Here is a 13813-nt window from a genome sequence, read left to right on the forward strand (position 1 = left end):
CCAAAACGTGATATTATGACGTTATACGCCGTTTTGAGCCATGTTTGAACTCTCTATCACTTTTGGTTCCGGTAATTCTGTCGACCATATTTGTGATATTCAGGCGTCAAATGACATCTTGGAGCATGTTGGAGATAAAAAACAAAATGTGCCCAAAACGTGATATTATGACGTTATACGCCGTTTTGAGCCATGTTTGAACTTTCTATCACTTTTCGTTCCGGTAATTCTGTCGACCATATATTTGATATTCAGATGCCAAATGTCACATTGGAGCATGTTGAAGATAAAAAACAAAATGTGCCCAAAACGTGATATTATGACGTTATACGCCCTTTTGAGCCATGTTTGAACTTTCTATCACTTTGGGTTCCGGTAATTCTGTCGACCATATTTGTGATATTCAGGCGTCAAATGACATCTTGGAGCATGTTGGAGATAAAAAACAAAATGTGCCCAAAACGTGATATTATGACGTTATACGCCGTTCTGAGACATGTTTGAACTTTCTATCACTTTTCGTTCCGGTAATTCTGTCGACCATATATTTAATATTCAGGCGCCAAATGACATCTTGGAGCATGTTGGAGATAAAAAACAAAATGTGCCCAAAACGTGATATTATGACGTTATACGACGTTCTGAGCCATGTTTGAACTTTCTATCACTTTTGGTTCCGATAATTCTGCTAACCATGTTTGTGATATTCAGGCGCCAAATGACATCTTGGAGCATGTTGGAGATAAAAAACAAAATGTGCCCAAAACGTGATATTATGACGTTATACGCCGTTTTGAGCCATGTTTGAACTTTCTATCACTTTTGGTTCCGATAATTCTGCTGACCATATTTGTGATATTCATTCGCCAAATGACATCTTGGAGCATGTTGGAGATAAAAAACAAAATGTGCCCAAAACGTGATATTATGACGTTATACGCCGTTTTGAGCCATGTTTGAACTCTCTATCACTTTTGGTTCCGGTAATTCTGTCGACCATATTTGTGATATTCAGGCGCCAAATGACATCTTGGAGCATGTTGGAGATAAAAAACAAAATGTGCCCAAAACGTGATATTATGACGTTATACGCCGTTTTGAGCCATGTTTGAACTTTCTATCACTTTTCGTTCCGGTAATTCTGTCGACCATATATTTGATATTCAGATGCCAAATGTCACATTGGAGCATGTTGAAGATAAAAAACAAAATGTGCCCAAAACGTGATATTATGACGTTATACGCCCTTTTGAGCCATGTTTGAACTTTCTATCACTTTTGGTTCCGGTAATTCTGTCGACCATATTTGTGATATTCAGGCGTTAAATGACATCTTGGAGCATGTTGGAGATAAAAAACAAAATGTGCCCAAAACGTGAAATATCACGTTATACGCCCTTTTGAGCCATGTTTGAACTTTCTATCACTTTTGGTTCCGGTAATTCTGTCGACCATATTTGTGATATTCAGGCGTCAAATGACATCTTGGAGCATGTTGGAGATAAAAAACAAAATGTGCCCAAAACGTGATATTATGACGTTATACGCCGTTTTGAGCCATGTTTGAACTCTCTATCACTTTTGGTTCCGGTAATTCTGTCGACCATATTTGTGATATTCAGACGCCAAATGACATCTTGGAGCATGTTGGAGATAAAAAACAAAATGTACCCAAAACGTGATATTATGACGTTATACGCCCTTTTGAGCCATGTTTAAACTTTCTATCACTTTTGGTTCCGGTAATTCTGTCGACCATATTTGTGATATTCAGGCGTCAAATGACATCTTGGAGCATGTTGGAGATAAAAAACAAAATGTGCCCAAAACGTGATATTATGACGTTATACGACGTTCTGAGCCATGTTTGAACTCTCTATCACTTTTGGTTCCGGTAATTCTGTCGACCATATTTGTGATATTCAGGCGCCAAATGACATCTTGGAGCATGTTGGAGATAAAAAACAAAATGTGATCAAAACGTGATATTATGACGTTATACGCCGTTTTGAGCCATGTTTGAACTTTCTATCACTTTTGGTTCCGGTAATTCTGTTGACCATACTTGTGATATTCAGGCGTCAAATGACATCTAGGAGCATGTTGGAGATAAAAAACAAAATGTACCCAAAACGTGATATTATGACGTTATACGCCCTTTTGAGCCATGTTTGAACTTTCTATCACTTTTGGTTCCGGTAATTCTGCTGACCATATTTGTGATATTCAGGCGCCAAATGACATCTTGGAGCATGTTGGAGATAAAAAACAAAATGTACCCAAAACGTGATATTATGACGTTATACGCCCTTTTGAGCCATGTTTGAACTTTCTATCACTTTTGGTTCCGGTAATTCTGTCGACCATATTTGTGATATTCAGGCGTCAAATGACATCTTGGAGCATGTTGGAGATAAAAAACAAAATGTGCCCAAAACGTGATATTATGACGTTATACGCCGTTATTGAGCCATGTTTGAACTCTCTATCACTTTTGGTTCCGATAGTTCTGCTGACCATATTTGTGATATTCAGACGCCAAATGACATCTTGGAGCAAGTTGGAGATAAAAAACAAAATGTGCCCAAAACGTGATATTATGCCGTTATACGCCGTTCTGAGACATGTCTGAACTTTCTATCACTTTTGGTTCCGGTAATTCTGTTGACCATACTTGTGATATTCAGGCGTCAAATGACATCTAGGAGCATGTTGGAGATAAAAAACAAAATGTACCCAAAACGTGATATTATGACGTTATACGCCCTTTTGAGCCATGTTTGAACTTTCTATCACTTTTGGTTCCGATAATTCTGCTGACCATATTTGTGATATTCAGGCGCCAAATGACATCTTGGAGTATGTTGGAGATAAAAAACAAAATGTGCCCAAAACGTGATATTATGACGTTATACGCCGTTTTGAGCCATGTTTGAACTCTCTATCACTTTTGGTTCCGGTAATTCTGTCGACCATATTTGTGATATTCAGGCGCCAAATGACATCTTGGAGCATGTTGGAGATAAAAAACAAAATGTACCCAAAACGTGATATTATGACGTTATACGCCCTTTTGAGCCATGTTTAAACTTTCTATCACTTTTGGTTCCGGTAATTCTGTCGACCATATTTGTGATATTCAGGTGTCAAATGACATCTTGGAGCATGTTGGAGATAAAAAACAAAATGTGCCCAAAACGTGATATTATGACGTTATACGACGTTCTGAGCCATGTTTGAACTTTCTATCACTTTTGGTTCCGATAATTCTGCTGACCATATTTGTGATATTCAGGCGCCAAATGACATCTTGGAGCATGTTGGAGATAAAAAACAAAATGTGCCCAAAACGTGATATTATGACGTTATACGACGTTCTGAGCCATGTTTGAACTCTCTATCACTTTTGGTTCCGGTAATTCTGTCGACCATATTTGTGATATTCAGGCGCCAAATGACATCTTGGAGCATGTTGGAGATAAAAAACAAAATGTGCCCAAAACGTGATATTATGACGTTATACGCCGTTTTGAGCCATGTTTGAACTTTCTATCACTTTTGGTTCCGGTAATTCTGTTGACCATACTTGTGATATTCAGGCGTCAAATGACATCTAGGAGCATGTTGGAGATAAAAAACAAAATGTACCCAAAACGTGATATTATGACGTTATACGCCCTTTTGAGCCATGTTTGAACTTTCTATCACTTTTGGTTCCGGTAATTCTGCTGACCATATTTGTGATATTCAGGCGCCAAATGACATCTTGGAGCATGTTGGAGATAAAAAACAAAATGTACCCAAAACGTGATATTATGACGTTATACGCCCTTTTGAGCCATGTTTGAACTTTCTATCACTTTTGGTTCCGGTAATTCTGTCGACCATATTTGTGATATTCAGGCGTCAAATGACATCTTGGAGCATGTTGGAGATAAAAAACAAAATGTGCCCAAAACGTGATATTATGACGTTATACGCCGTTTTGAGCCATGTTTGAACTCTCTATCACTTTTGGTTCCGGTAATTCTGTCGACCATATTTGTGATATTCAGGCGCCAAATGACATCTTGGAGCATGTTGGAGATAAAAAACAAAATGTACCCAAAACGTGATATTATGACGTTATACGCCCTTTTGAGCCATGTTTAAACTTTCTATCACTTTTGGTTCCGGTAATTCTGTCGACCATATTTGTGATATTCAGGCGTCAAATGACATCTTGGAGCATGTTGGAGATAAAAAACAAAATGTGCCCAAAACGTGATATTATGACGTTATACGACGTTCTGAGCCATGTTTGAACTTTCTATCACTTTTGGTTCCGATAATTCTGCTGACCATATTTGTGATATTCAGGCGCCAAATGACATCTTGGAGCATGTTGGAGATAAAAAACAAAATGTGCCCAAAACGTGATATTATGACGTTATACGACGTTCTGAGCCATGTTTGAACTCTCTATCACTTTTGGTTCCGGTAATTCTGTCGACCATATTTGTGATATTCAGGCGCCAAATGACATCTTGGAGCATGTTGGAGATAAAAAACAAAATGTGCCCAAAACGTGATATTATGACGTTATACGCCGTTTTGAGCCATGTTTGAACTTTCTATCACTTTTGGTTCCGGTAATTCTGTTGACCATACTTGTGATATTCAGGCGTCAAATGACATCTAGGAGCATGTTGGAGATAAAAAACAAAATGTACCCAAAACGTGATATTATGACGTTATACGCCCTTTTGAGCCATGTTTGAACTTTCCATCACTTTTGGTTCCGGTAATTCTGCTGACCATATTTGTGATATTCAGGCGCCAAATGACATCTTGGAGCATGTTGGAGATAAAAAACAAAATGTACCCAAAACGTGATATTATGACCTTATACGCCCTTTTGAGCCATGTTTGAACTTTCTATCACTTTTGGTTCCGGTAATTCTGTCGACCATATTTGTGATATTCAGGCGTCAAATGACATCTTGGAGCATGTTGGAGATAAAAAACAATATGTGCCCAAAACGTGATATTATGACGTTATACGCCGTTTTGAGCCATGTTTGAACTCTCTATCACTTTTGGTTCCGGTAATTCTGTCGACCATATTTGTGATATTCAGGCGCCAAATGACATCTTGGAGCATGTTGGAGATAAAAAACAAAATGTACCCAAAACGTGATATTATGACGTTATACGCCCTTTTGAGCCATGTTTAAACTTTCTATCACTTTTGGTTCCGGTAATTCTGTCGACCATATTTGTGATATTCAGGCGTCAAATGACATCTTGGAGCATGTTGGAGATAAAAAACAAAATGTGCCCAAAACGTGATATTATGACGTTATACGCCGTTTTGAGCCATGTTTGAACTCTCTATCACTTTTGGTTCCGGTAATTCTGTCGACCATATTTGTGATATTCAGGCGTCAAATGACATCTTGGAGCATGTTGGAGATAAAAAAGAAAATGTGCCCAAAACGTGATATTATGACGTTATACGCCGTTTTGAGCCATGTTTGAACTCTCTATCACTTTCGGTTCCGATAGTTCTGCTGACCATATTTGTGATATTCAGACGCCAAATGACATCTTGGAGCAAGTTGGAGATAAAAAACAAAATGTGCCCAAAACGTGATATTATGCCGTTATACGCCGTTCTGAGACATGTTTGAACTTTCTATCACTTTTGGTTCCGGTAATTCTGTTGACCATACTTGTGATATTCAGGCGTCAAATGACATCTAGGAGCATGTTGGAGATAAAAAACAAAATGTACCCAAAACGTGATATTATGACGTTATACGCCCTTTTGAGCCATGTTTGAACTTTCTATCACTTTTGGTTCCGATAATTCTGCTGACCATATTTGTGATATTCAGGCGCCAAATGACATCTTGGAGTATGTTGGAGATAAAAAACAAAATGTGCCCAAAACGTGATATTATGACGTTATACGCCGTTTTGAGCCATGTTTGAACTCTCTATCACTTTTGGTTCCGGTAATTCTGTCGACCATATTTGTGATATTCAGGCGCCAAATGACATCTTGGAGCATGTTGGAGATAAAAAACAAAATGTGCCCAAAACGTGATATTATGACGTTATACGCCGTTTTGAGCCATGTTTGAACTTTCTATCACTTTTGGTTCCGGTAATTCTGTTGACCATACTTGTGATATTCAGGCGTCAAATGACATTTAGGAGCATGTTGGAGATAAAAAACAAAATGTACCCAAAACGTGATATTATGACGTTATACGCCCTTTTGAGCCATGTTTGAACTTTCTATCACTTTTGGTTCCGGTAATTCTGTCGACCATATTTGTGATATTCAGGCGTCAAATGACATCTTGGAGCATGTTGGAGATAAAAAACAAAATGTGCCCAAAACGTGATATTATGACGTTATACGCCGTTTTGAGCCATGTTTGAACTCTCTATCACTTTTGGTTCCGGTAATTCTGTCGACCATATTTGTGATATTCAGGCGCCAAATGACATCTTATAGCATGTTGGAGATAAAAAACAAAATGTGCCCAAAACGTGATATTATGACGTTATACGCCGTTTTGAGCCATGTTTGAACTTTCTATGACTTTTGGTTCCGATAATTCTGCTGACCATATTTGTGATATTCAGACGCCAAATGACATCTTGGAGTATGTTGGAGATAAAAAACAAAATGTGCCCAAAACGTGATATTATGACGTTATACGCCGTTTTGAGCCATGTTTGAACTCTCTATCACTTTTGGTTCCGATAATTCTGCTGACCATATTTGTGATATTCAGACGCCAAATGACATCTTGGAGCATGTTGGAGATAAAAAACAAAATGTGCCCAAAACGTGATATTATGACGTTATACGACGTTCTGAGCCATGTTTGAACTTTCTATCACTTTTGGTTCCGATAATTCTGCTGACCATATTTGTGATATTCAGGCGCCAAATGACATCTTGGAGCATGTTGGAGATAAAAAACAAAATGTACCCAAAACGTGATATTATGACGTTATACGCCCTTTTGAGCCATGTTTGAACTTTCTATCACTTTTGGTTCCGGTAATTCTGTCGACCATATTTGTGATATTCAGGCGTCAAATGACATCTTGGAGCATGTTGGAGATAAAAAACAAAATGTGCCCAAAACGTGATATTATGACGTTATACGCCGTTTTGAGCCATGTTTGAACTCTCTATCACTTTTGGTTCCGGTAATTCTGTCGACCATATTTGTGATATTCAGGCGCCAAATGACATCTTGGAGCATGTTGGAGATAAAAAACAAAATGTACCCAAAACGTGATATTATGACGTTATACGCCCTTTTGAGCCATGTTTAAACTTTCTATCACTTTTGGTTCCGGTAATTCTGTCGACCATATTTGTGATATTCAGGCGTCAAATGACATCTTGGAGCATGTTGGAGATAAAAAACAAAATGTGCCCAAAACGTGATATTATGACGTTATACGCCGTTTTGAGCCATGTTTGAACTCTCTATCACTTTTGGTTCCGGTAATTCTGTCGACCATATTTGTGATATTCAGATGCCAAATGTCACATTGGAGCATGTTGGAGATAAAAAACAAAATGTTCCCAAAACGTGATATTATGACGTTATACGCCCTTTTGAGCCATGTTTGAACTTTCTATCACTTTTCGTTCCGGTAATTCTGTCGACAATATATTTGATATTCAGGCGCCAAATGACATCTTGGAGCATGTTGGAGATAAAAAACAAAATGTGCCCAAAACGTGATATTATGACGTTATACGACGTTCTGAGCCATGTTTGAACTCTCTATCACTTTTGGTTCCGGTAATTCTGTCGACCATATTTGTGATATTCAGGCGCCAAATGACATCTTGGAGCATGTTGGAGATAAAAAACAAAATGTGATCAAAACGTGATATTATGACGTTATACGCCCTTTTGAGCCATGTTTGAACTTTCTATCACTTTTGGTTCCGGTAATTCTGTTGACCATACTTGTGATATTCAGGCGTCAAATGACATCTAGGAGCATGTTGGAGATAAAAAACAAAATGTACCCAAAACGTGATATTATGACGTTATACGCCCTTTTGAGCCATGTTTGAACTTTCTATCACTTTTGGTTCCGGTAATTCTGCTGACCATATTTGTGATATTCAGGCGCCAAATGACATCTTGGAGTATGTTGGAGATAAAAAACAAAATGTACCCAAAACGTGATATTATGACGTTATACGCCCTTTTGAGCCATGTTTGAACTTTCTATCACTTTTGGTTCCGGTAATTCTGTCGACCATATTTGTGATATTCAGGCGTCAAATGACATCTTGGAGCATGTTGGAGATAAAAAACAAAATGTGCCCAAAACGTGATATTATGACGTTATACGCCGTTATTGAGCCATGTTTGAACTCTCTATCACTTTTGGTTCCGATAGTTCTGCTGACCATATTTGTGATATTCAGACGCCAAATGACATCTTGGAGATAAAAAACAAAATGTGCCCAAAACGTGATATTATGCCGTTATACGCCGTTCTGAGACATGTCTGAACTTTCTATCACTTTTGGTTCCGGTAATTCTGTTGACCATACTTGTGATATTCAGGCGTCAAATGACATCTAGGAGCATGTTGGAGATAAAAAACAAAATGTACCCAAAACGTGATATTATGACGTTATACGCCCTTTTGAGCCATGTTTGAACTTTCTATCACTTTTGGTTCCGATAATTCTGCTGACCATATTTGTGATATTCAGGCGCCAAATGACATCTTGGAGTATGTTGGAGATAAAAAACAAAATGTGCCCAAAACGTGATATTATGACGTTATACGCCGTTTTGAGCCATGTTTGAACTCTCTATCACTTTTGGTTCCGGTAATTCTGTCGACCATATTTGTGATATTCAGGCGCCAAATGACATCTTGGAGCATGTTGGAGATAAAAAACAAAATGTACCCAAAACGTGATATTATGACGTTATACGCCCTTTTGAGCCATGTTTAAACTTTCTATCACTTTTGGTTCCGGTAATTCTGTCGACCATATTTGTGATATTCAGGTGTCAAATGACATCTTGGAGCATGTTGGAGATAAAAAACAAAATGTGCCCAAAACGTGATATTATGACGTTATACGCCGTTTTGAGCCATGTTTGAACTCTCTATCACTTTTGGTTCCGGTAATTCTGTCGACCATATTTGTGATATTCAGGCGCCAAATGACATCTTGGAGCATGTTGGAGATAAAAAACAAAATGTGCCCAAAACGTGATATTATGACGTTATACGCCGTTTTGAGCCATGTTTGAACTTTCTATCACTTTTGGTTCCGGTAATTCTGTTGACCATACTTGTGATATTCAGGCGTCAAATGACATCTAGGAGCATGTTGGAGATAAAAAACAAAATGTACCCAAAACGTGATATTATGACGTTATACGCCCTTTTGAGCCATGTTTGAACTTTCTATCACTTTTGGTTCCGGTAATTCTGTCGACCATATTTGTGATATTCAGGCGTCAAATGACATCTTGGAGCATGTAGGAGATAAAAAACAAAATGTGCACAAAACGTGATATTATGACGTTATACGCCCTTTTGAGCCATGTTTGAACTTTCTATCACTTTTGGTTCCGGTAATTCTGTCGACCATATTTGTGATATTCAGGCGTCAAATGACATCTTGGAGCATGTTGGAGATAAAAAACAAAATGTGCCCAAAACGTGATATTATGACGTTATACGACGTTCTGAGCCATGTTTGAACTTTCTATCACTTTTGGTTTCGATAATTCTGCTGACCATGTTTGTGATATTCAGGCGCCAAATGACATCTTGGAGCATGTTGGAGATAAAAAACAAAATGTGCCCAAAACGTGATATTATGACGTTATACGCCGTTTTGAGCCATGTTTGAACTTTCTATCACTTTTGGTTCCGGTAATTCTGTTGTCCATACTTGTGATATTCAGGCGTCAAATGACATCTTGGAGCATGTTGGAGATAAAAAACAAAATGTACCCAAAACGTGATTTTATGACGTTATACGCCGGATTGAGCCATGTTTGAACTCTCTATCACTTTTGGTTCCGGTAATTCTGTCGACCATATTTGTGATATTCATGCGCCAAATGACATCTTGGAGCATGTTGGAGATAAAAAACAAAATGTACCCAAAACGTGATATTATGACGTTATACGCCCTTTTGAGCCATGTTTAAACTTTCTATCACTTTTGGTTCCGGTAATTCTGTCGACCATATTTGTGATATTCAGGCGTCAAATGACATCTTGGAGCATGTTGGAGATAAAAAACAAAATGTGCCCAAAACGTGATATTATGACGTTATACGCCGTTTTGAGCCATGTTTGAACTCTCTATCACTTTTGGTTCCGGTAATTCTGTCGACCATATTTGTGATATTCAGGCGTCAAATGACATCTTGGAGCATGTTGGAGATAAAAAACAAAATGTGCCCAAAACGTGATATTATGACGTTATACGCCGTTTTGAGCCATGTTTGAACTCTCTATCACTTTTGGTTCCGATAGTTTTGCTGACCATATTTGTGATATTCAGGCGTCAAATGACATCTAGGAGCATGTTGGAGATAAAAAACAAAATGTACCCAAAACGTGATATTATGACGTTATACGCCCTTTTGAGCCATGTTTGAACTTTCTATCACTTTTGGTTCCGATAATTCTGCTGACCATATTTGTGATATTCAGGCGCCAAATGACATCTTGGAGCATGTTGGAGATAAAAAACAAAATGTGCCCAAAACGTGATATTATGACGTTATACGACGTTCTGAGCCATGTTTGAACTTTCTATCACTTTTGGTTCCGATAATTCTGCTGACCATGTTTGTGATATTCAGGCGCCAAATGACATCTTGGAGCATGTTGGTGATAAAAAACAAAATGTGCCCAAAACGTGATATTATGACGTTATACGCCGTTTTGAGCCATGTTTGAACTTTCTATCACTTTTGGTTCCGGTAATTCTGTTGACCATACTTGTGATATTCAGGCGTCAAATGACATCTAGGAGCATGTTGGAGATAAAAAACAAAATGTGCCCAAAACGTGATATTATGACGTTATACGACGTTCTGAGCCATGTTTGAACTTTCTATCACTTTTGGTTCCGATAATTCTGCTGACCATATTTGTGATATTCAGGCGCCAAATGACATCTTGGAGCATGTTGGAGATAAAAAACAAAATGTACCCAAAACGTGATATTATGACGTTATACGCCCTTTTGAGCCATGTTTGAACTTTCTATCACTTTTGGTTCCGGTAATTCTGTCGACCATATTTGTGATATTCAGGCGTCAAATGACATCTTGGAGCATGTTGGAGATAAAAAACAAAATGTGCCCAAAACGTGATATTATGACGTTATACGCCGTTTTGAGCCATGTTTGAACTCTCTATCACTTTTGGTTCCGGTAATTCTGTCGACCATATTTGTGATATTCAGGCGCCAAATGACATCTTGGAGCATGTTGGAGATAAAAAACAAAATGTACCCAAAACGTGATATTATGACGTTATACGCCCTTTTGAGCCATGTTTAAACTTTCTATCACTTTTGGTTCCGGTAATTCTGTCGACCATATTTGTGATATTCAGATGCCAAATGTCACATTGGAGCATGTTGGAGATAAAAAACAAAATGTGCCCAAAACGTGATATTATGACGTTATACGCCCTTTTGAGCCATGTTTGAACTTTCTATCACTTTTGGTTCCGATAATTCTGCTGACCATATTTGTGATATTCAGGCGCCAAATGACATCTTGGAGCATGTTGGAGATAAAAAACAAAATGTGCCCAAAACGTGATATTATGACGTTATACGACGTTCTGAGCCATGTTTGAACTTTCTATCACTTTTGGTTCCGATAATTCTGCTGACCATATTTGTGATATTCAGGCGCCAAATGACATCTTAGAGCAAGTTTGAGATAAAAAACAAAATGTGCCCAAAACGTGATATTATGACGTTATACGCCGTTCTGAGACATGTTTGAACTTTCTATCACTTTTCGTTCCGGTAATTCTGTCGACCATATATTTGATATTCAGGCGCCAAATGACATCTTGGAGCATGTTGGAGATAAAAAACAAAATGTGCCCAAAACGTGATATTATGACGTTATACGACGTTCTGAGCCATGTTTGAACTTTCTATCACTTTTGGTTCCGATAATTCTGCTGACCATATTTGTGATATTCAGGCGCCAAATGACATCTTGGAGCATGTTGGAGATAAAAAACAAAATGTACCCAAAACGTGATATTATGACGTTATACGCCCTTTTGAGCCATGTTTGAACTTTCTATCACTTTTGGTTCCGGTAATTCTGTCGACCATATTTGTGATATTCAGGCGTCAAATGACATCTTGGAGCATGTTGGAGATAAAAAACAAAATGTGCCCAAAACGTGATATTATGACGTTATACGCCCTTTTGAGCCATGTTTAAACTTTCTATCACTTTTGGTTCCGGTAATTCTGTCGACCATATTTGTGATATTCAGATGCCAAATGTCACATTGGAGCATGTTGGAGATAAAAAACAAAATGTGCCCAAAACGTGATATTATGACGTTATACGCCCTTTTGAGCCATGTTTGAACTTTCTATCACTTTTGGTTCCGGTAATTCTGTCGACCATATTTGTGATATTCAGGCGTCAAATGACATCTTGGAGCATGTTGGAGATAAAAAACAAAATGTGCCCAAAACGTGATATTATGACGTTATACGCCGTTTTGAGCCATGTTTGAACTTTCTATCACTTTTGGTTCCGATAATTCTGCTGACCATATTTGTGATATTCAGACGCCAAATGACATCTTGGAGCAAGTTGGAGATAAAAAACAAAATGTGCCCAAAACGTGATATTATGACGTTATACGCCGTTCTGAGACATGTTTGAACTTTCTATCACTTTTCGTTCCGGTAATTCTGTCGACCATATATTTGATATTCAGGCGCCAAATGACATCTTGGAGCATGTTGGAGATAAAAAACAAAATGTGCCCAAAACGTGATATTATGACGTTATACGACGTTCTGAGCCATGTTTGAACTTTCTATCACTTTTGGTTCCGATAATTCTGCTGACCATATTTGTGATATTCAGGCGCCAAATGACATCTTGGAGCATGTTGGAGATAAAAAACAAAATGTACCCAAAACGTGATATTATGACGTTATACGCCCTTTTGAGCCATGTTTGAACTTTCTATCACTTTTGGTTCCGGTAATTCTGTCGACCATATTTGTGATATTCAGGCGTCAAATGACATCTTGGAGCATGTTGGAGATAAAAAACAAAATGTGCCCGAAACGTGATATTATGACGTTATATGCCGATCTGAGCCATGTTTGAACTTTCTATCACTTTTGGTTCCGATAATTCTGCTGACCATATTTGTGATATTCAGACGCCAAATGACATCTTGGAGCATGTTGGAGATAAAAAACAAAATGTGCCCAAAACGTGATATTATGACGTTATACGACGTTCTGAGCCATGTTTGAACTTTCTATCACTTTTGGTTCCGGTAATTCTGTTGACCATACTTGTGATATTCAGGCGTCAAATGACATCTTGGAGCATGTTGGAGATAAAAAACAAAATGTGCCCAAAACGTGATATTATGACGTTATACGCCGTTTTGAGCCATGTTTGAACTCTCTATCACTTTTGGTTCCGGTAATTCTGTCGACCATATTTGTGATATTCAGGCGCCAAATGACATCTTGGAGCATGTTGGAGATAAAAAA

The sequence above is a fragment of the Onthophagus taurus genome, chromosome 8 (genome assembly GCF_036711975.1).
Source record: "Onthophagus taurus isolate NC chromosome 8, IU_Otau_3.0, whole genome shotgun sequence".
NCBI lineage: Eukaryota > Metazoa > Arthropoda > Insecta > Coleoptera > Scarabaeidae > Onthophagus > Onthophagus taurus.